The sequence below is a fragment of the Canis lupus genome, chromosome 4 (assembly GCF_003254725.2).
Source record: "Canis lupus dingo isolate Sandy chromosome 4, ASM325472v2, whole genome shotgun sequence".
Classification (NCBI taxonomy): Eukaryota; Metazoa; Chordata; class Mammalia; order Carnivora; family Canidae; genus Canis; species Canis lupus.
Genome location: NC_064246.1, coordinates 2,348,686 through 2,373,881, shown reverse-complemented (window position 1 = coordinate 2,373,881; position 25,196 = coordinate 2,348,686). Strand labels below are relative to the sequence as shown.

The 25,196-nt window shown below is 38.5% G+C and overlaps 1 long non-coding RNA gene across 2 annotated transcripts in view; it reads left to right on the top strand.

Annotated features, from left to right (window-relative positions):
• Window positions 1–22,387, top strand: part of LOC112660902 (uncharacterized) — a 42,265-nt gene extending 19,878 nt beyond the window's left edge. For both annotated transcript variants that reach the window (XR_003137300.3, XR_004814902.2), the window contains 3 exons: window positions 2,503–2,593; window positions 20,883–20,952; window positions 22,233–22,387. This is a non-coding gene — a long non-coding RNA (uncharacterized LOC112660902). The remainder of the gene's footprint in view (window positions 1–2,502; window positions 2,594–20,882; window positions 20,953–22,232) is intronic.
• Window positions 22,388–25,196: the final 2,809 nt, after the last annotated feature.

Genomic DNA, 25,196 nt, shown 5'->3' with positions numbered 1-25,196 from the left:
CAGAAAGGTTAGTTTTTCTTGTACCCTGTATTAAATGAAGCAGGAATTATATCAGAATGGTTTTTTTCCTCCTCATTTAACAATTTTCCATTCATGCAGAATATGTATATTAAAACTTTAAAGCTACTATGGTCATTTGCCTTAATGTGAATGCTCTGAAGTTAAATTGGGGGCTGAAAAATCCTTTGTTAACTTTGTCCAAACTCATGTCAATACAGAATTACTTTTTGGCTGGTAGAACAATTCCATAAAGACTTTTCAACTAGTTTGCTGAGATCTGTGAGCAAGTTCTTTTCTCCAACATTCTGATGGTTTTTGTTTTGTGGGCTTTTTTGGGGAGGCTTTTATTAGGGGCTGCCAGTCATATGTGTACGTGAACTTGTGTTAATCATGGTGCCAGAGGTTTTTGTTTTTGTTTTTGTTTCCTGCAGAGAAAACAAGTATATTTCTTTGTAATTGTGACCACATCAAGTAAGATGATGGTGGTAGAAAGATGCTGAAATTAATAACAGTGTGACACATAGGCATGCAGAACCTATTAGAATGTAGGAATATTCACTACATGTGGTCACCAAAGTTCATCAAGTAATAATTTACTGAACACATACTAAATTCTGGGCACTGTGCTGGAAGCTAGGGAAGATGAACACATATTTTGCCCTTAAGAATCTAGGATATCCAATAGATGGCTTGGAAGAACAGATGGCTCATGAAATCCTGATAATTTGAGAAGGCACAAAGTGGGAATGATGTTAGCTCAATTTGTTAAGCAAATCATCTAGTGAGGAAAACTCAGGAAATTCAGTCCTCTGTCCCTTCACAAGGAGATGTGGAAATTTCCTTCTGTTTCTCTCCTCTCAAAAGTTGTACAATCAAAAAAAAAAGTTGTACAATCTTCTTCCTCACCATTAGAGTTTCACTTAGTTATTACTTTTTGAAGTCTTCCCTGGATGGCTGGAGGAGGTACTGTCTCCATCTGCATATCCCACACTAGCCCCCACACAACCTTCACCTTCCCTCCTCAATCACCACATTTCTTCTTCAGATTGATGGACCTGTCCAATCCTTTGTTCACTTCATAAACTTCACTAATAGCTACTTTTCTGTGCTTTCTTTTTTGAACTTGAGAGCAGCATTAATAATTTCAGATTCTAAGATGTCTGAGTGTGAGCTCCATACCTGTCTGTTTTTTGTTTGCATGGTCTTCAGTATGCTGTTATGAGATAAACACATAATTGTTGATATTTATTTAATATTGATATGAGGCTAACAGTCCGAATAGGATTCAGAATAGTACTAATGAGCAAAAACTTGTAGTCACTTACTACCTTTTAAGCGCTATGTTAAGTGCTCTTTACGTATGATCTTATTTAATCATTCTGATAATCCCGTGAGAGAGTTAGCTCCACTCTACACATGATAATAAAACTTAGGCCACACAACTAAAAGTGAAAAACCTTGGATATGAGTCCAAGTTTTCCTGACTCTAATCTTGAATGCGTAGCCACTGAATGTGTGAAGTTATTAGCGTGATGGTAAAGAGCAGAGAGAGACTTGGCTATCAGGCCATCCTACTCTGCCTCTACAGCAACTGTGTGACCCGAGTTACTTAAACTCAGTTTCCCTACCTGAAAAAAAAGGATACTAAGTAGTAATTGTTGTCTAGAGGCTTTTACAAAAAATAAATGAGTTCATATATGTAATAAAATTCCTTAAATAGTGCCTGGTAATGGTAAGTGCTGTTGGATTTGGCAATGATATGGGTACTATCAATCTTGTTACTTAGCTTTTCTGGTGCTAAAGTGGTAGAAACAGAAGAAAGAAGCAGATCTATAATGTGCTTACCAACATGCTCTGAGATCACATGACACATATAGCAGTGGCAGCACAATAGGGTATTTTATTTAAAAAAATATTTATTTTAGGGATCCCTGGCTGGCGCAGCGGTTTGGCTCCTGCCTTCGGCCCAGGGCGCGATCCTGGAGACCCAGGATCGAATCCCACATCGGGCTCCCGGTGCATGGAGCCTGCTTCTCCTTCTGCCTGTGTCTCTGCCTCTCTCTCTCTCTCTCTCTCTCTGTGACTATCATAAATAAAAAAAAAAATTATTTTAGAGGGAGAGAGAGACAAGTGGGAAGGGCAGAGGGAGAGGGAGATGATCTGAAGCAGACTCCATGTTGAGCACAGGGCTTGATCTCAGGACCTTGAGATCACAACCTGAACTGAAACCAAGAGTCAGATGCTTAACTGACTGAGCCAGCCAGGTGCCCCAGAACAGTAGGCTATTAATGAAGGCTTGATGAAACTATTAAAGGGACAAGTGGGTAGAATGAAATGAGAGGGCAGTGTCCCTGTCTTGTGCAGCTATGATGCAAGTCTTTGGTTTAGTGATGTTTTACCAAAGTAAAGAGGAAACAAAACCCAAGAACTCTTCAAGAGTCATACACATAGAAGCTGCAGAGAAGAATCTGAAATTCTTGTGCTGTTTGTCCTAATCCACAGCCTAATTCTCTACAGAGAAGCCAGAAGCTGGTACTCCTGTGGAATGCCACATGAAACAGCAAGTTACTGGTATAACTGATTGGATTAAGGGGTAAGTACTGGGCCTGAAGGAAGTCAGTATTTTATAGACTGGGCTTCAGGAAGGCAGCCTGTGAGAAATCTTGCTGTGAGCGACAATTCTGACTGGGATGGCCTCTGTGTGGAGTGACAGCCCATCACCTTTCCTCCTGCCCAGAATTTGAATGTAAACACTTCAGAGAGGAACACTCAGACCAGGGAGAAGGCAGGAGTCTCCTTTGAGTCAGGAGACTCCACACTGCAGCAGAATCCCTGAGCTAGAAGGACGAGGATATAGAACAACTGTGACGCAGGCAAAGCCACAGTGGAGGAAGTTGAAACCCTGGGGTGGAAGATTGAGACCCTGGGGTGGATCACCCCAGGGATATATTTAGAACAAGAGTTGATTTGTGGCTCTATCCCTGACACTGCTGAACTTCCAGAGGCTTCACTGAACTTGAAGCTGGATTCCTGTGATTTGTTAATTTATTGAGTCTCTGCACAGCTGATCTTTCCATCTGGGGTAACAGGCCTTGATCTTGACTCTGCGCCTTGTGATCTGTAGCTCCCTGAACCTGGACAGGCTCATTCACAAACACACTGGATCTTTCATTCTGTCTAAAACACAGATGATTGTTGCAATTTTTTGTTTGTTTGTTTCTTTTTTCTCTTCTGGGACTCTGCTTAAAAGTACATTATTGCAATGACTTCTGGTCCAACCAGCCAGAGACAGGCCAAACTTTGCAAGTGAAGGTCACAGTCTGTCCTTGCTGCAGACACCAACCATGAGCTCAGGGGTCCCTAGGCCTCCTGTGCTTCTAACCAACTAACTACAAATTCAGGGGTTCTACCTTCTCAAGACCCATAAGTCACTAGAATGACTCCTAGAACTCAGGAAAAAGTTATACTTACTATTATTACAGTTTTATTATGGCGGAAAGGGTATATATCAGCACCTGTCAAAAAGAGAAATGGTTAGGATGAGGTCTGAGAGGTTCTCAAATGTGAAACTTCCCTGTCCTTTCCTTGTAACGTCAGGATGCATCAACTTCCCAGCACATTGTTATTTAAGAATATACACAAAGAATCGTTAACCAGGGAAGCTCACCAGAGCTTAGTGTGCAGAATTATTTAGGTTTCATTCTCAAAGCATAATTGATTGAATCAGTGGCCATGTGACTGAACACCATCTCCATCCTCCCTCCCCTTTGTGGATACTGAGCTGATATCACATGGCTCACAATCCCCATTGCCCTAACATGGTGGGTCTTTCTGGTGGGACCCACCATCTTCTAAGTCTATCACTAGCATTAACTAGATAGTTGAACCCACCATCTGCCACCATGATAGCATAAAGTATTGGGGCACACCCTAAAAACAAAGACATCCCCATTACTGGGGTACTTCCAAAGATTCAGAGACTTCCTCCCAGGAACTGGGGACAAATGGCAGCCAAATGCTTTATAACAGTTCTCTCGTTCAATTTTTCTACTATGACATTAAAGAATAATATGAATTAAACACAAGAAGTTTACAAGGAAATATTTTGAAAACTTAGGGATCCATCTCCTTATGAAATTTGGCGAAAAACACAGAGTAGGTGATATGAAGAATTTCAATTAAACAGCAGAGAAATTGTTTGTCCTACTGAGCTGGGCCCTTGAAGAGTGTCTGAATATGGTGTAGGTGAGGGGAGGCTGAAGAAGAGGAGCTCTTCTATCCCCAGATCAGAGGAGCTGACCTCATAATGAGCTGGCTCTGTATACACAGCTGCTAAGACTGTGATAATTATGGGCTGTGTAGATAGCATAGGCCACCAAAGACATACTGCAATCCAAGAAACACTGAGTACATAGGGTGGTCTCATTCACTGGAGGTAGAGAGGGGACTCCTCTGAGTTCATGTCCCTGAATTGGGCCTGAATTGCCAATGCATTAGTCCCATGACCTTCAGAAAGCATTTCCTCTTCCCTAAGAAAATTTCCAAGAAAACCTCAGTATCCTCCTCCATTAAAAAGAGAATGCAGCCCTGCCATTATGATTTGCTATAAAATACCTCATGGGGTTATTTCATTTTGCAGAGCAAATGAAAGGTAGAAATGGCTCTGAAAAAATAGATGTAATTATTATTAATTTCTTGGGGATCTTTGACACACATGATTAATTCCTTTGGGTTTAAAGGTTAAAGGCTAACTTCCAAATTCTCAGTGTTAACTTATTAAAGCCTTAGCCCAAATACCTTTGCTCAGTTAGCCTCTGCAGGGTTCTGATGGCATCAGGCCCAGTGGGCACTAATGCAGGTAGGTAGAGAGGAAAGTGGTTCTGGACCTTGAAGGTAGGAAGCCAGGGGGCACTGAGCACCTAGCTGTAGACATTAAGAGAGGTGAGCCCAAGCACCTGCTTCACAGCCTTGCCTTAGCTTAGCCTTGGATACAGACAACCCTCACCCAAAATTACAGCTTAAAAATAAAGGGAGTAGCAACTCTTTCTGGTTACCATGCTTGTGTTTCATTCCTTACTTGCCTGTTTATTTAGTTTCATTGGCTTTTAGTCAGAGGCAAGTCTGTAAAATATTTGGAATAGAAAATAAAGTAGGACACTGAGAACTCAAAGGGACAGAATATAAATAGTGAATATAATTTCCCTGGTCAGTTATTTCTTGTTGTCTTTATTTCTTTATCAAAGGCACACTCTCAGAGGCCTAACTAAGCAAGCCCTCTTGTTGTCCTCAAACCTTGATGAAGTCACCAACCTTCCTTCATTTGCAGGGTCTTAACAAAGAAAGGAAAACTAGGCCAAAAATATAAATGACGCCCATTTGTAGGATCCTGAAGGAATGGACAAACTGGCAACAATGGGCAGGCAACTCTCATGGGCTCGTTTTTCCCTGATAACTATGCTTTACTTTAAGAGTCATCCGAGGATGACTAGTCTAGGATCCCCTAGACTAATTATTAAACAAATTATTAGAAAGGCCAAAAGATTTATGTTGCAAATTTAATACATTTGGATATCTCCCCTCTAAGAACTCATTCTTGGGACTGTTTTGTACAAACATCTGTAAGATGTTTTTCTTAAAAAAAAATGCTTTCCGTTCATATCAGTGGAATTTTTCAAGTATGATGGGAAGGTCCTAGAACGCAGGAGTTACAGAGAGACTTATTTTCCAGCTTGTTGGGGAATGTTGGCAACCCATCTTTTAACATAGTGCCATTCAGATTATGACAACAAGGAAGAAAAGTGGGATTAAAAAAAAGAAAGAAAAAAAATAAAAAAGAAACAAAGCACTTCATATGCCTAGAAATGACACTAAGGTGTTGTCTTTTCACCAACATTAATACCTTACAACTCTCTTGTTGTTGGAAAGAGAATTTCCAATGACTGTTTTGAAATGATCCAGAAGATGTTTTTCACCACCATAAAATATATTTTTACTACGCCAGTAGCACGGGATGAGACAAGACAACACAGCACAACACTACACAATGAAATACGTCTTTAGTTGTACATTTTTTAGCCTAAAATGCAGACTGCTAGAATTGATTAGTTAACATGAGAAGAGCAGAAAGACTTGTATTCTGGGTTAGGGACACCCAAAAAAGGAATTATAAATTCTTTGAAATGGAATTGAGATGATCATTATGCTGCTAACAGTTTTGTGGAGATGTTGAGGCTAGCAACAGAGGAAAAAAAACCACTAAGGAAACAAAAATAGTATCTTCTGTTTAAAATAAGTGGTGGTCATTTGTGTAAAGTGGTATTGTCTAGGGCCAAAGAATGTTGTAGGACTTCTCAGACCTGGAGGACCTTTCGGGGAGCAGAGAGAACATTGGTTGAGAGCTGCTCCTTCTCTGGCCTGATAGCACCAGCTCTGTTCCAGTGCAGGATTGGCGAGTGATGTTCAGTGGGTTGGGGGCATTGATGTGCCTGTGTTCTGCAGGGAGACAGATGGGATTGAATCTCCATGACCTCAGACAGGTTATTTAACTTGAGTCTCAGTTTTCTTATCTTTCTTAGCTTTAAAATGGAGGTAATAGGACATACTTCATAGGTTTATTATATGTATGAAACAATGCATGTATAAAACACTTAGAGTACTGACATTTATGGTGATGATGATACTAGTTATTGTTGTTGTAATCATCATCTTCTCTCTTCATCAGTGGTTGGACAGAGCCATTGCTTCTTTCTGAGTACTGAGGAACAGAGTGGCTGGTATTGATAGGGCAGATCATTCTACGTAATAAGGAGTGGGTGAATAGTACATCATTGAAATCCAGTCTTTTTTTGCCACAAGACATTTCTGAACAAATATTATGAAGCATTATCCTAAAGCTGTTTGTAATTTCCCATGGGAACACTATCATAATTTAGTTCTGTAAATGTGAATTGAGCACCAGTATGTCCCAGGCATTGTGCCAGGGGCTGGCAAGATAGAAGGAAGAATAAGAGGATGCTTTCCCACCCCCATCCCTATACCTCATCCCAAATTCACAGTCAAATGAGAAGAGCAGGTCATCTAGAAACTAGTTACCTGAATATAGGTAAGATTCTGGCCAGTGGAATCAAGAGCCCAGGACTAGCTTTGGAATCAGTCTCCCTGAGTTTGAATCCCAGCTCTACCTCCCATGACAGGTGCCTTCCTAACATTTCCACACCTGTTTTTCTCTGTAAAATTGGATTAATAAAACTTTCATTATGTGAGATATTGGGAGGATTAAATGAGGTGATCCCTGTGTTTGGTTTGCAACCCTCTCCAGAGTTGCCAGGGTCAACTAAAACTGCCCCCTATACATGAAGGACAGGAAGAGACCTAAGAAAAAGACAGGCCACTCCACATGGTATGTGGGAGTTTTGATAAGCAAAATGAACTTATGTAGGAGGCTTGTCTTGGGTGGCAGCAAGATGAATGGATCTCCACACCCATCTGCCAAATCTTAAATCTAAAGGGGTCTTAACTGGGTTCAGTAATGTATAGCATATGGATGTTCTCTTGCTCTTTCAAGGCTATGTCCTCGAAGCAGCCTTTGGAAATGGGAAAGGCAAGAGGTACCCATATTTCAAAGACGGGGACAAGGATGAGGAACCTGAGTGCCTGGGTCCACCTCATGCATCATTTGGCAATCATGTCTTTTCGCTAACTTTCCACAACCACTCTGTAATAGAGTGTGTAGAGCCTACCACACAGTAAACTCTCAATATGCTCAATATGTTAGATTTCCCATCTTTATTCAATTGGAGCACAGAGAAAATACTCATATATTAAGATAGAGGGAATAAGAAAGAAAATTCCTTTAGATTTTGTTGCTGTTGTTTTTTAAGTTAGTATGATAGGATTTGGATTTTTGGAGGAAAATGGAACAAAGGAGAAGGATGGAAAGAGGGGGAGACAGGTGGAAAGAGAGAGGAAGAGAAAGAAAGAGAAAAGAAGGGAATGAGAGGGATTAAGAGGGAGAGAGAACTTTCCAGAATGAACAGTGGCCTGTCTATTGAGGGAACAGCATGGATGTTGGAAGCTGGACTGGAGGGGCTGAGCAGCTGGGTGTTTTAGGTCAGAGTACAGAGACCTAACATGTATACACTAATGTTGCTTTACTATCCAGGGATTCAACTTCAATAAAGGAGAGCTTTGTGCTAGGCAAGAGAAAGATAGCATGGGAGCCTGGGTGGCTTAGTCCATTAAGTGTCTGCCTTCAGCTCAGGTCATGATCTCAGGGTCCAAGGATTGAGTTCCATGTCGGGCTCCCTGTTCTTGGGGAGTCTGCTTCACCTTCTCCCTCTGCCTCTGCCCTCTGATTGTGGTCTCTCTCTCTCAAAATAAAGAAATAAAGTCTTTAAAAAAAGAAAGCACAACTAAAAACCTATGATTGTTTAAAATGCCAAAATGCAGGCCCAAGTCTTATGACATGGGTCTAAATAGACATTGATTATATAAGAAGACATCAACTATTTGGATGTACTGAAGAGGCAAACAAATACCAAGAACAAATAGAACTAACACTAGTGCTAATATAGATAAGGGTTTAATGAGAGTTTGCCTCTATAGAATTTAGAAGGATTTTGCTGAATAAGATTTGCAAAGATTTGCATATTTGTGTAATAGTAACCTCTGACATTTTAATGTCAGAATTCATAACATTCCTTTGATTTGAGACCTACCTTCAAAGATGAGATCTCCAATCATTTGCTTCAAAGTAGCCACTACAGCATGGAACTGACAGGTCATATGAAAATTCCATTTTGAGTAAGTGCTTCATTATTTCCTAAGGTAGCTGCACCATTTTACATGCCCAGCAGCAATGCATAACGGTTCTATTGTCTTCACATCTCACCAGCATTAGTAATTGTCTATCTTTTTGATTATATCCATCTTCATGGGTATGAAGTGGTGCTTCATATTGGTTCTTAATGACTAATGATGTTGAATGTCTTTTCATGGGCTTATCGATCATTTCCATATATTACTTGGATAAATGTCATCAAGTCTTTTGCCCATTTTAAAATTGGGTCATTTGTGTTTTTATGGTGGGGTAGTAAGATTTTTAAAAAATATATTGTGAAATAAGTCTCTTAAGTGACATGATTTGAAAATATTTTCTCCCATTTTGTGAGTAATTTTCACTTTCTTGATGGTGCTATCATTGGAAGCAAAACAATTCTTCAGTGTTGATGTCAGATATACATCCTTCCTTCCTTCCTCCTTCCCTCTCCCAGTCTCTCCTTCCATCCCTCCCTCTCTTATCCTCTTTTTCTCTTTTTTTTGTCACTTATGCTTTTGATGTCCTATCTAGAAAATTATTGCCTAAATAGACAGTCATGATTTATGCTTGTGTTTTTTTTTCTAAGTGGTTTATAGTTCTAGCTCTTACATTTAGGTTTACATATGTTAATTTTTGTATATGATATGAGCTAGGGGGTCCAACTTCATTCTTTGTATGTGAATATCCGGCTGTCCCAGCACCATTTGTTGAAAAGAATTGTCTTGGTACCCTTGTCAAAAGTCAATTGACCATATGTAAGCTTTTATTTTGGTCTCTATTCTATTCCGTAGGTCTATATATCTACCCTATGCCAGTACCACATGGTCTTGATTACTATTGTTGTAGTAAGCTTGAGACCAGTAAATGTGAGTGTTCACAGTTTATTCCTCTTTTTCAAGATTATTTTGGCTACTTGAGTCTCTTGCATTTCTACATGAATTTTAGGACTGGCTTGTCAATTTATGTGAAAAAGCAAGCTAAAACTTCGCTAGAGATTGTATTCAATCTATGGATCAACTAGGAGAGTACTGCTATCCTTACAATGTTGAATCTCTTGAGCCATGAAGTTTATTCCTAAGTATTATATTCTTTTGGATATTATTATAAAAGGAATTATTTTCTTAATTTAGTATTTTGGATCTTTCAATGCTATTTTATATAAATTCAACTGATTTTTGTAAGTTCACCTTATATTCTATGATCCTGTTAAACTTGCTTATTAGTTCTAGTAGTTTTAAAAATATATCCTTTAGACTTATAAATATTTAAGATTATGTCATCTGTAAATAGAGATACTTTTATTTTTTATATAAATTTATTTTTTATTGGTGTTCAATTTGCCAACATATAGAATAACACCCAGTGCTCATCCGATCAAGTGCCCCCCTCAGAGCCTGTCACCCAGTCACCCACACCCCCCACCCACCTCCCCTTCCACCCCCCCTAGTTTGTTTCCCAGGGTTAGGTGTCTCTCATGTTCTGTCTCCCTTTCTGATATTTCCCACTCATTTTTTCTCCTTTCTCCTTTATTCCCTTTCATGATTTTTTTATAATCCCCAAATGAATGAGACCATATAATGTTTGTCCTTCTCCGATTGACTTACTTCACTCAGCATAATACCCTCCAGTTCCATCCACGTGGAAGCAAATGGTGGGTATTTGTCGTTTCTAATGGCTGAGGAATATTCCATTGTATACATAGACCACATCTTCTTTATCCATTCATCTTTCGATGGACACCGAGGCTCCTTCCACAGTTTGGCTATTGTGGACATTGCTGCTAGAAACATCGGGGTGCAGGTGTCCCAGTGTTTCATTGCATCTGTATCTTTGGGGTAAGTCCCCCAACAGTGCAATTGCTGGGTCGTAGGGCATTCCCTCACATTCCCACCAACAGTGTAAGAGGGTTCCCTTTTCTCTGCATCCTCTCCAACATTTGTGGTTTCCTGCCTTGTTAATTTTCCCCATTCTCACTGGTGTGAGGTGGTATCTCATTGTGGTTTTGATTTGCATTTCCCTGATGGCCAGTGATGCGGAGCATTTTCTCATGTGCTTGTTGGCCATGTCTATGTCTTCTTTGGTGAAATTTCTCTTCATGTCTTTTGCCCATTTCATGATTGGATTGTTTCTTTCTTTGCTGTTGAGTTTAATTAGTTTTTTATAGATCTTGGCTACTAGCCCTTTATCTGATACGTCATTTGCAATATCTTCTCCCATTCTGTAGGTTGTCTTTTAGTTTTGTTGACTGTATCCTTTGCTGTGCAAAAGCTTCTTATCTTGATGAAGTCCCAGTAGTTCATTTTTGTTTTTGTTTCCCTTGCCTTCATAGATGTATCTTGCAAGAAGTTACTGTGGCCGAGTTCAAAAAGGGTGTTGCCTGTGTTCTCATCTATGGATTCTTGTCTCACATTTAGATATTTTATCCATTTTGAGTTTATCTTTGTGTATGGTGCAAGAGAGTGGTCTAGTTTCATTCTTCTACATGTGGATGTCCAATTTCCCCAGCACCATTTATTGAAGAGACTGTCCTTTTTCCAGTGGATAGTCTTTCCTGCTTTGTCAAATATTAGTTGACCATAAAATTGATGGCCCATTTCTAGGTTCACTATTCTGCTCCATTGATCTATGTGTCTGTTTTTGTGCCAGTACCATACTGTCTTGATGCTCACAGCTTTGTAGTACAACCTGAAATCTGGCATTGTGATGCCCCTGGCATTGTTTTCTTTTTCAATATTCCTCTGCTATTCGGGGTCTTTTCTGATTCCACACAAATCTTAAATTAAGATGGTTTGTTCCAACTCTCTGAAGGAAGTCCATGGTATTTTGATAGGGATTGCATTAAACATGTAAATTGCCCTGGGTAACATTGACATTTTCACAATATTAATTCTTCCAATCCATGAGCATGGAATATTTTTCCATCTCTTTGTGTCTTCCTCAATTTCTTTCAGAAGTCTTCTGCAGTTTTTAGGGTATAGATCCTTTACCTCTTTGGTGAGGTTTACTCCTAGGTATCTTATGCTTTTGGGTGCAGTTGTAAATGGGATTGACTCCTTAATTTCTCTTTCTTCAGTCTCATTGTTAGTGTATAGAAATGCCATTGACTTCTGGGCATTGATTTTGTATCCTGCCACACTGCCGAATTGCTGTATGAGATCTAGCAATATTGGGGTGGAGGCTTTTGGGTTTTCTATGTAGAGTATCTTGTCATCGGCAAAGAGGGAGAGTTTGACTTATTCTTTGCCAATTTGAATGCCTTTTATTTCCTTTTGTTGCTTGATTGCTGAGGCTAGGACTTCCAGTACTATGTTGAATAGCAGTGGTGAGAGTGGACATCCCTGTCATGTTCCTGATCTTAGGGGAAAGGCTCCCAGTGCTTCCCCATTGAGAATGATATTTGCTGTGGGCTTTTTGTAGATGGCTTTTAAGATGTTGAAGAATGTTCCCTCTATCCCTACACTCTGAAGAGTTTTGATCAGGAATGGATGCTGTATTTTGTCAAATGCTTTCTCTGCATCTATTGAGAGGATCATATGGTTCTTGTTTTTTCTCTTGCTGATATGATGAATCACATTGATTGTTTTCGAGTGTTGAACCAGCCTTGCATCCCGGGGATAAATCCTACTTAGTCATGGTGAATAATCTTAACGTATTGTTGTATCCTATTGGCTAGTATCTTGTTGAGAATTTTTGCATCCATGTTCATCAGGGATATTGATCTATAATTCTCCTTTTTGGTGGGGTCTTTGTCTGGTTTTGGAATTAAGGTGATGCTGGCCTCATAGAACGAGTTTGGAAGTACTCCATCTCTTTCTATCTTTCCAAACAGCTGTAGTAGAATAGGTATGATTTCTTCTTTAAACGTTTGATAGAATTCCCCTGGGAAGCCATCTGGCCCTGGACTCTTGTGTCTTGGGAGGTTTTTGATGACTGCTTCAATTTCCTCCCTGGTTATTGGCCTGTTCAGGTTTTCTATTTCTTCCTGTTCCAGTTGTGGTAGTTTGTGGTTTTCCAGAAATGCATCCATTTCTTCTAGATTGCCTAATTTATTGGCATATAGCTGCTCATAATAGGTTTTTAAAATTGTATTTCCTTGTTGTTGGTAGTGATCTCTCCATTCTCATTCATGATTTTCTTAAATTGAGTCTTCTCTCTCTTCTTTTTAATAAGGCTGGCTAATGGTTTTTCTATCTTATTAATTCTTTCAAAGAACCAACTCCTGGTTTTGTTGATCTGTTCCACAGTTCTTCTGTCTCGATTTCATTGAGTTCTGCTTGAATCTTTATTAAGTCTCTTCTTCTGTTGGGTGTAGGATCTATTTGCTTTTTTTTTTTTTTTTTCTAGCTCCTTTAGGTGTAAGGTTAGCTTTTGTATTTGAGTTCTTTCCAGTTTTGGGAGGGCTGCTTGTATTGCGATGTATTTACCCCTCAGGACTGCTTTTGCTATATCCCAAAGATTTTGAATGGTTGTATCTTCATCTTCATTAGTTTCCATGAATCTTTTTAATTCTTCCTTAATTTCCTTGTTGACCCTTTCATCTTTTAGCATGGTGGTCCTCAACCTCCATGTGTTTGAAGTCCTTCCAAACTTCTTGTTGTGATTTAGTCCTAATATCAAGGCATAATGGTCTGAGAATATGCAGGGGATGATCCCAATCTTTTGGTATCGGTTCAGACCCGATTTGTGACCCAGTATGTGGTCTATTCTGGAGAAAGTTCCATGTGCACTTGAGAAGAATGTGTATTCAGTTGAGTTTGGATGTAAAGTTCTGTGGATATCTGTGAAATCCATCTGGTCCAGTGTATCATTTAAAGCTCTTGTTTCTTTGGAGATGTTGTGTTTAGAAGACCTAAGACCTATCGAGGGTAGAAAGCGCTAGATTGAAGTCACCAAGTATAAGTGTATTATTATCTAAGTATGTCTTAACTTTGGTTATTAATTGATTGATATATTTGGCAGCTCCCACATTCGGGGCATATATATTAATGATTGTTAAGTCCTCTTGTTGGATAGATCCTTTAAGTATGAGATAGTGTCCCTCTACATCTCTCACTACAGTCTTCGGGATAAACTTTAGTTTATTTGATATAAGGATGGCTACCCCTGCTTTCTTTTGAGGATCATTTGAATGGTAAATGGTTCTCCAACCTTTTATTTTTAGGCTGTAGGTGTCCTTCTGTCTAAAATGAGTCTCTTGTAGACAGCAAATAGATGGGTCCTGCTTTTTTATCCAGTCTGAAACCCTGCGCCTTTTGATGGGGTCATTAAGCTCATTCATTTTCAGAGTTACTATTGAAAGATAAGAGTTTAGTGTCATCATGATACCTATTCAGTCCCTGTTTTTCTGGATTGTTCCATTGGACTTCCTCTTAAAGAGGAATTTTAAGAGTCCCCCTTAATATTTCTTGCAGAGTTGGTTTGGAGGTCACATATTCTTTCAGTTCCTGCCTGTCTTGGAAGCCCTTTATCTCTCCTTCCATTCTGAATGAGAGCCTTGCTGGACAAAGTATTCTTGGTTGCATGTTCTTCTCATTTAGGACCCTGAATATCTCTGTTTAATAAATGAAAGTAAGTTTAGAGAGGTCCACTAGTTTGTTTCAAGTCGTATAGCTTAGAGATTGTGGCTGCATAAGTGGAAAAACTGATGGATGGGTCTGTTTTCCAGAGAAAACAATGATACACTTAAGTGGAATCTCCTATTTAAAATCTGAAGCTGTCTTATCAACAATGTACATGAATCTATTTTTTTTAAAGATTTATTTATTTATGATAGACAGAGAGAGAGAGAGACAGACAGACAGACACAGGCAGAGGGAGAAGCAGGCTCCATGCCGGGAGCCTGACGTGGGACTCGATCCCAGGACTCCAGGATCGCGCCCTGGGCCAAAGGCAGGCGCTAAACCACTGAGCCACCCAGGGATCCCCTACATGGATCTATTTTTAAAGATATATGTATCCTGTCATTGTTATGGGATAGTAATGTCCTGAAAAATAGGAATTTCTGCACAAATTGGGTTGTAAAAAGCATATTGTGAGGGAAATAAAAAAATCTGACATTACCTGTAAGTTCAGTAAAGTTTTTCAAATGTATCCTATTTAAGTTATCTGATCTTCATATAGATCTTATAATTTTGCTTAAGTGTTTCATTGTTTTGGTGCTAATATAAATGGATATTTATTTTTCATTTCAAATTCCAATTGTTCATTGCTGATATATAAAAAAGTGACTCTTCCATATCAGTGTTGTACCCTGCAACCTTGCTATAAATCACTTATTAGTTCCAATTTTTTTGTTGTTTTCTTGTTGATTCTTTGGGATCTTCTACACAGACATTTATTTGTATCATCTGAGAACAAAAACAGCTTTATTTCTTCCCAATCTGTATACCTTTTATTTCTTTTCTTATTGCATTAATTAGGACTTCCAGTGCAATGTTGAATAAAAGGGGTGAGAAAGGAAATCCTTGCCTTGTTCCTGATCTTAGTGGAAAAACAGAATAGTTTCTCTTCATTAAATATGATGTTAGCTATAGGTTGTTCTGTAGTTATGCTTTATCAAGTTGAGGAAGGTCGCCTCTATTCCTTGCTTAATTTTTTTTCTTTTTTTTTAAGATTTTATTTATTTATTCATATAAGACACACAGAGAGATGCAGAGAGATAGAGGGAGAAGCAGACCCCTTGCAGGGAGCCCAATGCAGGACTCAATCCCCAGACTGGGATCACACCCTGAGCAGAAGCAGACACTCAACCGCTGAGCCACCCAGGTGTCCCTATTCCTAGTTTTCTATGATTGTTTTTATCATATTGGTGTTAGATTTTGTCAAATTATTTTTCTGCTTGTATTAATATGATAGTATAAATTTTCTTCTTTAGCTTGTTGATGAAATGGATTGATACCATTGGATTATAGTGTATAATTCTTTGTATACATTGTCAGATTTGATTTGCTAATATTTTGTTGAATTTTGCATCTGTGTTCATAAGAGATATTGGTCTGTCATCTTCCTTTCTTATAATGTCTTTATCTACTTTTGGTATTAGGTAACGCTAGCCTCATAGAATGAATAAAGTGTTCCTTTTGTTTTTATTTTCTGGAAGAGACTGTGGAGTGTTATTGTTTCTTCCTAAAATATTTGGCAGAATTCACCATCTGGCCCTGATGCTTTCTGTTTTAGAAGATGATTATTTATTGGTTAAATTTCTTTAGTAGCTATAGGTCAGTTCATATTGTCTATTTTTTCTTGTGTGAGTTTTGGTATATTACATCTTTCAAGGAATTGATCAATTACATCTAAGTTATCAAACTTGTGGGCATAGGTTATTCATAATATTCCCTTATTATCCTTTTAATGTCCATGGGATCAATAGTGAGAACCCCTCTTATATTTTATAATAGAAGAAAAGACATTTTAGGATATGAAAATCATAGACTTTAGAATAGTAGGATATTCCATTTCAAATAATAATAAAGTATTAGTTCTCCAATCAAAAAATGTTTCTTGAGCACTTATAATATACCAGACATGGTTATAGCATTGCAGTGAATAAACTGATGTTCCTGTATTCACTGTGGGCCACCTGCTTTCCACTGGGAAAGAAGAACAGTAAGGGATGCCTATATATTGAATTTTTTAAAAGACCATCATATTTGAGATCTTTACCACATGTCACATACTTGTTAAACACTGCTGCACATTTCATTTCAAACTTAGGATAACCTTGTGAAGTATGCAGTACTTATGACAAAATTAAGCATAGAAAAAGCAAATTATGTCCTAGGTCTCACAGTCACAGATTAGAAAAGTCAAAATTTTAACCAAATCTAATTTCACAGCCCTGACTCTGAAGTTCTGATGTTCATATCAGTTATTCAGATGTTAACATTAGATATTTTAAATAACAAAATTATATTTTTCTGAGAAAGATCTCTTCAGTTTTTTCTTATAAATTAGAAACTAAGATCTTTCAATTAGAAAATACTTTGAACTTTTCAAGAAGCTTTAATTTTGTGGAATAATAAGTAAGTTGGTTAGATCTCTTATTTAGAATGATTGGAGCTGTGGGAGCATTCTCTCCAAATCTTTTGAAATTGATAAAAACATGTACTGTAATCTGACAACAATCCTTGTTACATCATTCCAAGTTCCCTGTTATTTTCTGTGACATTTACCAAATCACCTAGAGAACTGAAGCTGTTATTAACAGCTTCTTTTATCAGCCATCTCCAGTGGCTCACCCACCTGCGACTTGGGGGGGAATCCATGGGACCTTTCCAAAGATGAATCTTTTGGAAGATGATAGTGTTGATGTCTAGTCTCTAGTTAAGATCAACACTTGCTGGGTGATTTTTATATTAATAAAAGCAGCTAGCTTAATGCTAAATCTTTGTTCTTTAAAAGAGTAAAGAGGATTTTTGTAGAACTAGAGTAGTAACCACAGTTGGGGTGTTATCAACTTGGATTCCTTAATGTGAAAATTCAATGATAACCCCACTTTTAAAATTAAATCTATTTGGGGTGCCTGGGTGGTGCAGTCAATTGTCTGCCCTTGGCTCAGGTCATGATCCCAAGGTCCTGGGATTGAGCCTGGAGGGGGCTCCCTGCTCAGTGGGGAGTCTGCTTCTCCCTCTCCCTCTGCCCCTTCCCCCTGCTTGTGCTTTCTCTCTCTCTGTCAAATAAATTAATAAAATCTTTTAAAAAATTAAATTTATTCTTCATATCCCATTACCCAAATTTATACTTTATCATTATATATTTATAATTTTCTGTGCTTCCACACTGACTTAAATATCTTCACAAACATCCAATAGACAGTTTTTAAAAATATTATGTGTTTTATTTTAAAATTTTCCTGAATGTTTGCAAAGTAATAATTAATATTGGTCAGAAGACCACTCCTTTATGGCATTTGCTTTTGTCCTTTATATTATAAGTAAAAGTTTTTTATTGACAAATCATCAGCATCATCAAAGATATCAGTGTAACGCAGGTAACAACTTTATGAAAACCCTCACTTATCCCACCAAATAGACTGCAGTCTGATTAATTTATATTTATGTCAATGCAAATTTTAGACCTACTATTAGGCTGGTGGGACCAGAAGTATTGGTTACTAGGGATTTCCAATTTACAAAATGTTAGATAATATGCCTGTTACACTGTTGGCATGTGTTTGTGAAAACTGGGAAAGTATTATTACTGGGTTTCCAAATTCCTACTACATTCTCTCTACATTGTTTCTGTCTTTCATTTTCCTGTAAGTGAAACAGAATGCCAGGTCAGATGTGTTTCTGAGAGTCTAACTTTTTCCTAAGTTGTGCCTGATACCTGATGGTGAACTGGGTTTTTTTGTTGACATCTGGAGAGTCACTTCCTTACTTCATTATAGAACAGCAGCATGATTAGAGGCAGAGTCTGAGGCTAGACATCCAGGCACAATCCTGGCTGTGCCATCTGCTAGTTATATAATTGCAAACAAGTCACTTAACCTTTCTGCTCCTTGTTTTCTTCACCCAAAATGAGGATGATAGTATTGTCACATCAAGAACCTAGGAAGTAATCAATAAATACTAGAGTTTGTCATGAATATTAGTACTTATTCTGAACACATCAGTAGGACTTAGTCTATGTCCTTGCTTCAGCTGATAGAAAATTTTGGTTTTTTGGGGATCACAGAGTAGGGTGGGATCATGATTGTGACTTACTCTATTAATATTTCTAAAGCCAGTTCATTAAAAAGCTTCAGTATTTACTTTATAAGAGGTCATGAAGATCCAATTTTTTTAGAAAATTAGTTTCCCCCTATTCTCAATTCAGGAAAGCAAAATGTTTTCAGAGTTCTGAAATGTTAAGAACAAAAATACAGTATTGGATTTCTTGAAAACCAAGGCCATACCTCTGAAACACATAGTAAATTTTTCTCCATTTGCTCAGGAAAAAATGTGCCAAACTCAATTGTTTCTAGGCAGGTAATTTAAGCTAAGGGAATGTGATTGCTCCAAAGGAATTGTGATCAAAACAAATAATCTGTAGTTGTACAGTAAGTTCCAGTGGATCTACTTTGAATGTTGTTTTTTAGGAACTGAGTGAAATGAGTTTAGGAGATTAGGAAACAGGGATCTGACTTGCCTGGCCTACTCTTGAGCCCTCTAAGTGACTGCATAAGCACAAATTATTCATTCCAAGCTAATGTTTAACCATAGATGCATCCAAAGTAAACTTCTCAAAAAAAAAAAAAAAAAAAAAAAAAAAAGTAAACTTCTCTCTAGTTCCCTTTGCTTTGATTTATCTAGTTGGCGTTTCCAAAAGCATCAGTTTAAAATCACCCTTCCATAGTAGTTTATATAGCTTCTGGCATCAAATATAATATCTGCTCTTCTTGCTCCAAGAGTCATTTCTGGATAAAGTACTGCAAAAATGATATATAGGCCACAGAAGTTTCAGGAAAGCACATTGATGATTTCCACATATGAAAATTACATACTTCATTATGAGACTTTATTTTCTGCTTTGGCAGGAGAAATCCTAAAATAGTATAGGGATACAAATTAAAATACTACAGGTTTGTCTACTCCATATCACCCAAAAAAGGATAACATCAGTTTTTCATTCCTTACAGTATTTGGGGGAAAACAAAATAGCATCTTAAATAAAGTTTAAGGTCATACAAAGTGAGACTCAGGCAGAGGTAACTCAGGCCAGAAGTATTTGCTGCATATTTACTATGTGTAGACTGGAAGCTGTGGCAGATGAGAACAGGTAAATAAAGCATTTAAACTTCATAGTAACCCTGAGGAATAGAAAGATTCTGTGACAGCTTTAGAGGAGAGGTAAAACTGGAGTAGATTAATAATAAGCATTAAATAAATAGGAGAAACATTAAGGCTATACAATTCAGATAAATTATATCTAGTTGATGGGATGAATTCCAGGCTATGCATCCAGGAGAAGATGGGACTTTATTTTGCTTTCTAAGGATGTAAACATTTTGACTAGGAAAGCAGTGGGGGCACCTCGGTGGCTCAGTGGTTGAGCATTTAACCTTTGGCTGAGGTTGTGATCCTGGAGTCCTGGGATAGAGTCCCTCATCAGGCTCCCTGCAGGGAGCCTGCTTCTCCCTCTGCCTATGTCTCTGCCTCTCTCTCTGTGGCTCTCATGAATAGATATATAAAATATTTAAAAAGAAAGCAAGCAGGGATGGAATGAGAACAAGAACTAGAATGAATCCTAGGTAAGTGGTATAAACAATGAAAGACAGATTTTAGAGGTAGAAGAACCCTAGCTGCATTCAGAGGATGTTGAGGGAAAGACTTAGCTGGAGCCCTGACTTGAGAAAGGTGATAAACCAGGAGAGGGGCTTCTTGTGGCTGAATGAATGAGGTCTTAAATGAATTGAACCTTTAGAAGATTTGGCAGGGGTGGTTTTTATTTTTATTTTTTTTTAAGATTTTATTTATTTGTTCATGAGAGACACAGAGAGAGAGAGAAAGAGAGAGAGGCACAGACACAGGCAGAGGGAGAAGCAGGCTCCACGCAGCGAGCCTGACATGGGACTTGATCCCGGGTCTCCAGGATCACACCCTAGGCCAAAGGCGGTGCAAAACTGCTGAACCACCTGGACTGCCCGGCAGGGGTGGTTTTTAAATATTCTCAGGAATGAAGTGAGTTTAGGAAGTTAGAGGATGTGATTTTGAAATGCCTGTTCTAATCCTGTACTCTGTAAGTGGAAGAGCATTTTAGCCTTATTAACTTCTGTGCATGATAGATTAGAAAGAGCAGCAGAGGGGAAGGCCAGTTAGGAGTCTGTGGCTGAAAATGGTCTGGACAAGTTTGGTATTGTGGTGATTGCTAATTGTGTGCCCCAACATCCATTGTCTCCTTGCTGCCTAGGACCTAGGAACAGAAACCTGGCCTTCCCCCGCCAGCTAAGTTATATTGTCAGCCTCCTTGGAGTTTGATATGGTACCTACCTGAGTTATGTCCAGTGAAATGTAAGCAGAAGTATATGTGGATGCCCAGGGAAGGACAGGCTCAGTCTTTGTATTACTTTCCTCGTATTGCTTAGGACCATCCTGGACCACAAAGTACTCTGGCAGATGGCAGACACATGTGGGTATGGTGGAGCAGGAAAAAAGGTAGGTATACAGTCCCTGTTCATGGGGCTGCCCAACAAGCCCTAATGCCTAATTCAGGATTTTTTTTTTTTTTTTTTTAATGGCAGGAAGGAAATAAACTATTGTCTTGTTTAGGCTACTCTTAGTTGGGATTTTTCTGTTTTATGAAACCAAACTTGACCCCAACTAAAATGGGTGGTAACAGAAGGAAAAGAAGTGATAGATGCCAAAATTAATGATTAGTATTAGTTGGAGGAGTGGCAGGTTGCTAGGAACCACAACCTGGCTAACTGATGGCCTCCACCAGCTGCCAAAAAGTTGCCTAGCCTATGCCTGGGTACTCCATCTGAGGCAACTTTTGTATCTGTTTTTATTGATAAGATAATGTCTCTTCTTGATTTAAGTGCTTGGAAACTTTTCCCTTCTAAAAATTGTATTTATTTAATGTTCCTTTTATTCTAGAGGAAGAGAATTAACATTAATTGGGCACTTACTATGTGACAAATGGTGCGATGTATTTTACATATTTTATCCTTTTAAAATCCTCATAAAAGCCTATTGAGGGAGTCATTAAGCCCATTTTCCAAAGAGAAACTGACAATGCAGACCATGTTTACAAAGCTACTGACAGAGGTGAGATCCAGAGCATAGCCTATAGGAACTCACAGCCCATGACTTTCCATCGCAAGAAAAATCCAAAAAATATGAAAATCCAAAAATATGAAATATGGTATGCTTGTGTACACATGCATGTGCAATATTGTTATAAAATAAAACCACTTTTTACATAAAAATTCTGCTACTAATGTCTCTGTTTTGAAAAGTATTACAAATAATAAGTAGTTGTGTCAGTTTCATCTGCTATAATCAGTGTAATTTAAATGACGATATTTTAAAAAAACAAAAATGACGATATTTTATAGTAGATACATTTCTAAAGATAATTAAATCTTCTTCAAATTAATAAAGTTAAAAGAAACACTGTATTTAAGGCAGGATGTCCTTGAAGCAATAACCCAGGCCCTACATTTCATAATTGCTCATTGGAGCATATGACTTTTGGTTGTCTGGCTTGTCCATGAGTTACTAGGTGAATGGATCTCTTTACTACCGATCCATAGGCCAGACTTCTGGCCCTGCTCCTACCTATCTTAGCCCAACTTCCCTAAACACAGATCAGGCTTGGAGTGAACTCCCGACCCAGGCTGGGCCACTTAAATTCTTTCTCAGAAATTTGGATTAGGACTGACAGCCAGTCAGTCAGTTTCTTTAGAGAATAGGCTGACTGTATTTCATCCTAGGGACTGAAACAAAGAAGAACATGCTCCATTGGTCAAAAGAAAATGGGACAGGAACGCAGACAGAAGCAAGGAGGCAGAGAAATGTGGATGCAGACCCAGAAGAATTTCTCCTCTGTGGTTCCATGAACTATCTCTCTTCTCATAATAAAACATTTACTGCTTAAGGTAGCTCGGATTGGTTTCATTTAATTTGCCATCAAGTGTCTTTATAAAGAGCACATTTTCTATCAGTATTCTTTTCAGTACAGCAGTCTAAGCACCTGGCAGGGGGTCACAAAGAGCCCCAGCTGGAACATGAAGTCTGGAGAAGCAAGGTGGCATTTTTTCTAGGTCATGTAGTACACCTAGGATGTACCTGTTGTCCTCCTGTGCTGTGTCAGCACCCCCCCCCCCCCCCCAGCCCCGCAAAGCTTTGGGAACAGGCACATAGCCATTGGAAGGGTTTCTTTGTATTTCACGTCTACTTCAGCATTACAGACTGGTAAATGTGGGCTGGTTTGGATGTGATGATCTGAAATTTTTGTTGTGACAATAAAGTTAGAAGTGGGAGAGCACACTTGCCATGAGTAGGGTAACCGGCAGCTGCTGAATGGGGGAAGGCCCCCAAGGGGAATGCAGTACATCTTCTGACACTCACTGATTTAATAGCAATCAAATACCATAATAGGCATTTCGTGTTTCTCCTGTTACTACTATGCATGTATAGCTGTGTTCTCACATGCCTTGAAAATGCATGGATGGAGAAGACTTTCCTTTTGTAAATTTGGGAATGAGGTAGCATATGAACAGGGAAGCAGACCATTTTTGTTTTAAGAGGGACTTCAACTTTGTTCTCAGCTTTCTATAAACCAATCCATGAATCTCTCTCTCTCTCTTTTTTTTTTTTTTTAACTTTGAGACATGATTTAAAATGTTTTATGATTCATGTTGTGCTTTAAATGTTAGCAGGCTGGCAAAAAGCTTCAGGACAGATCAAGTTTTTAAGTCTCCCCCACCCCCAACTCCCTTCATGTCACCAGGAGTAAGACATGGGGGAGGAGATTGCTCAAACGTTTTGAGGTTCTGTAGTCCCAAGTGAGGTAGTGAAATATATTGCAGTGGGAATTGGAATTAAGATGTTTCCTTGGTCATTCATTGTAAAAAATTGATGATTATTCTGCCAGAAGTGCACATTTAAAACTCTTTTATGTATAATAAATTGCTTGTCATGAAGTGTGTGAACAACTACAGGGAGTGTAAACATGTCAGTATTTCAGAGATGAAAATTAATGCTGGACACAACCTTTGTTCACATGGTTAGGCAAAATGGGAGATTCTTAATTTGCTATTAGCTTAGCTTATGTGGAAAGAAATTAATGATAATTTCTCTTTATTTAAGAAAGAGTCTCTTTATTTCTCTTCATTTGGCTGTTGGAAGCATCCAAGGGCCACAATGATAAAAGCGTATAGTTTGGGGTTGATTTAGACTTCTTTGCATGCGGCTCGTTTTCTGCATGGTAGCACATTATTCTACCTTAGAAAAATTCTGCAAATTTCCCATGTGTCAGAAGGGGACAAATGAAATTCCTAGTTTTCTCCCTGAGTGTGTTTGACTGAGGCCAAGAAGAAGGGAATGGGGAGGGGCAGCTGCCTCACACAGCATTCACAGGTATATGAGAGTGGCCTGTAGATACCCAGATGCTCACTTCAAATAACTGATGCAAAGTCTGGGTCATAAATTGGGCTGGCAGATTTATTTTCTGATTTGTTTTTCTTTTCTCCTTGTTTTTGGTATGTTTCAGGAAAAGACTATTCCATTTGGTACCTGATTAAACATAAAATTGCCATTTTCTTAGATTGCCTATTATCAAAGGTCAGTATTAAGCTAGCTGTTAAGTGTTTGAAATTATTCAGGTTGTATAAGCACTATCATTTTGTGGATATTCATAGTTCTTAAAATTAGAAGACATAAAAGGGCCTGTTCTGTGAAAACTGGAACAGATCTGGGACAAGGGGAACTGGAAGGTATTCAGGGACAGACTTTTTAAATTGCTGTGTATATATCTGAAAAAAAAAACTTTTTAAGTTAAGAATAATGTATTTTTATAGCTAAACTATATACTCAAAATCACATTGACTATGTTAATTTTGCTCTCAGCTTAGTTCTTGTTTCCTCATTTGGGAGAGTTCTGGTCATAGTATATGCAATATATGATTTTTTGCCAAACAGTATAAAGTAAGTTTATGAAAGTTGTTCCAAAGGACAGTGAGATGCTCTGTGAAAGAAGTGTTCTACAGTTTGGGAATTTGGAGGAAATGCTTGGTTTGTGCACTCCCTTTGGAATTTACAAAGTAAATTCTCATGGAAGTCTTTTAATAAACAAAAGTGTTTTTAACCTGGGACTTACCAAGCAAGAATACTTTTCTTTTCTTTTTTTCTTTTCTTTTTTCTTCAGATTGTATTTATTTATTCATGAGGGACACACACAGAGAGAGGCAGAGACATAGGCATCAAGGGAACCTGATGTGGGACTCGATCCTGGGACCCTGGGGTCATACCCTGAGCCAAAGGCAGATGCTCAACCACTGAGCCATCCAGATACCCCAAGAATACTTTTCTAAATAGTATTTATTAACAGCTCACAGAACACTTTGGGAAATCCTGGTGGATGATGTTGTAATTTGATCTATTGTACTAGGGCCTCTTGTAGAGTTTACCCAACTGTCAACAGAGCCACATTGGTGATAAGCCCATTCCAATGGCAGGATTCTTATGTCCCAGTAGTAAGATTGCTGCCTCAAGTTCTTTTCTGTTTGTTGTTGCTGTTTTCCAGCTTGTTAGGGCCTAGGGACTAGGCCAGTATTGCTGCTGTGTAACAAAGGGCCTGACTGATCCCCTAATCCTTTTAGAAATATGATTATTTTTTAAGCCCTTATGCTCTTGAGAATCAAGTCTCCAAGGGGGCGGGGAGAACACTGGGTATG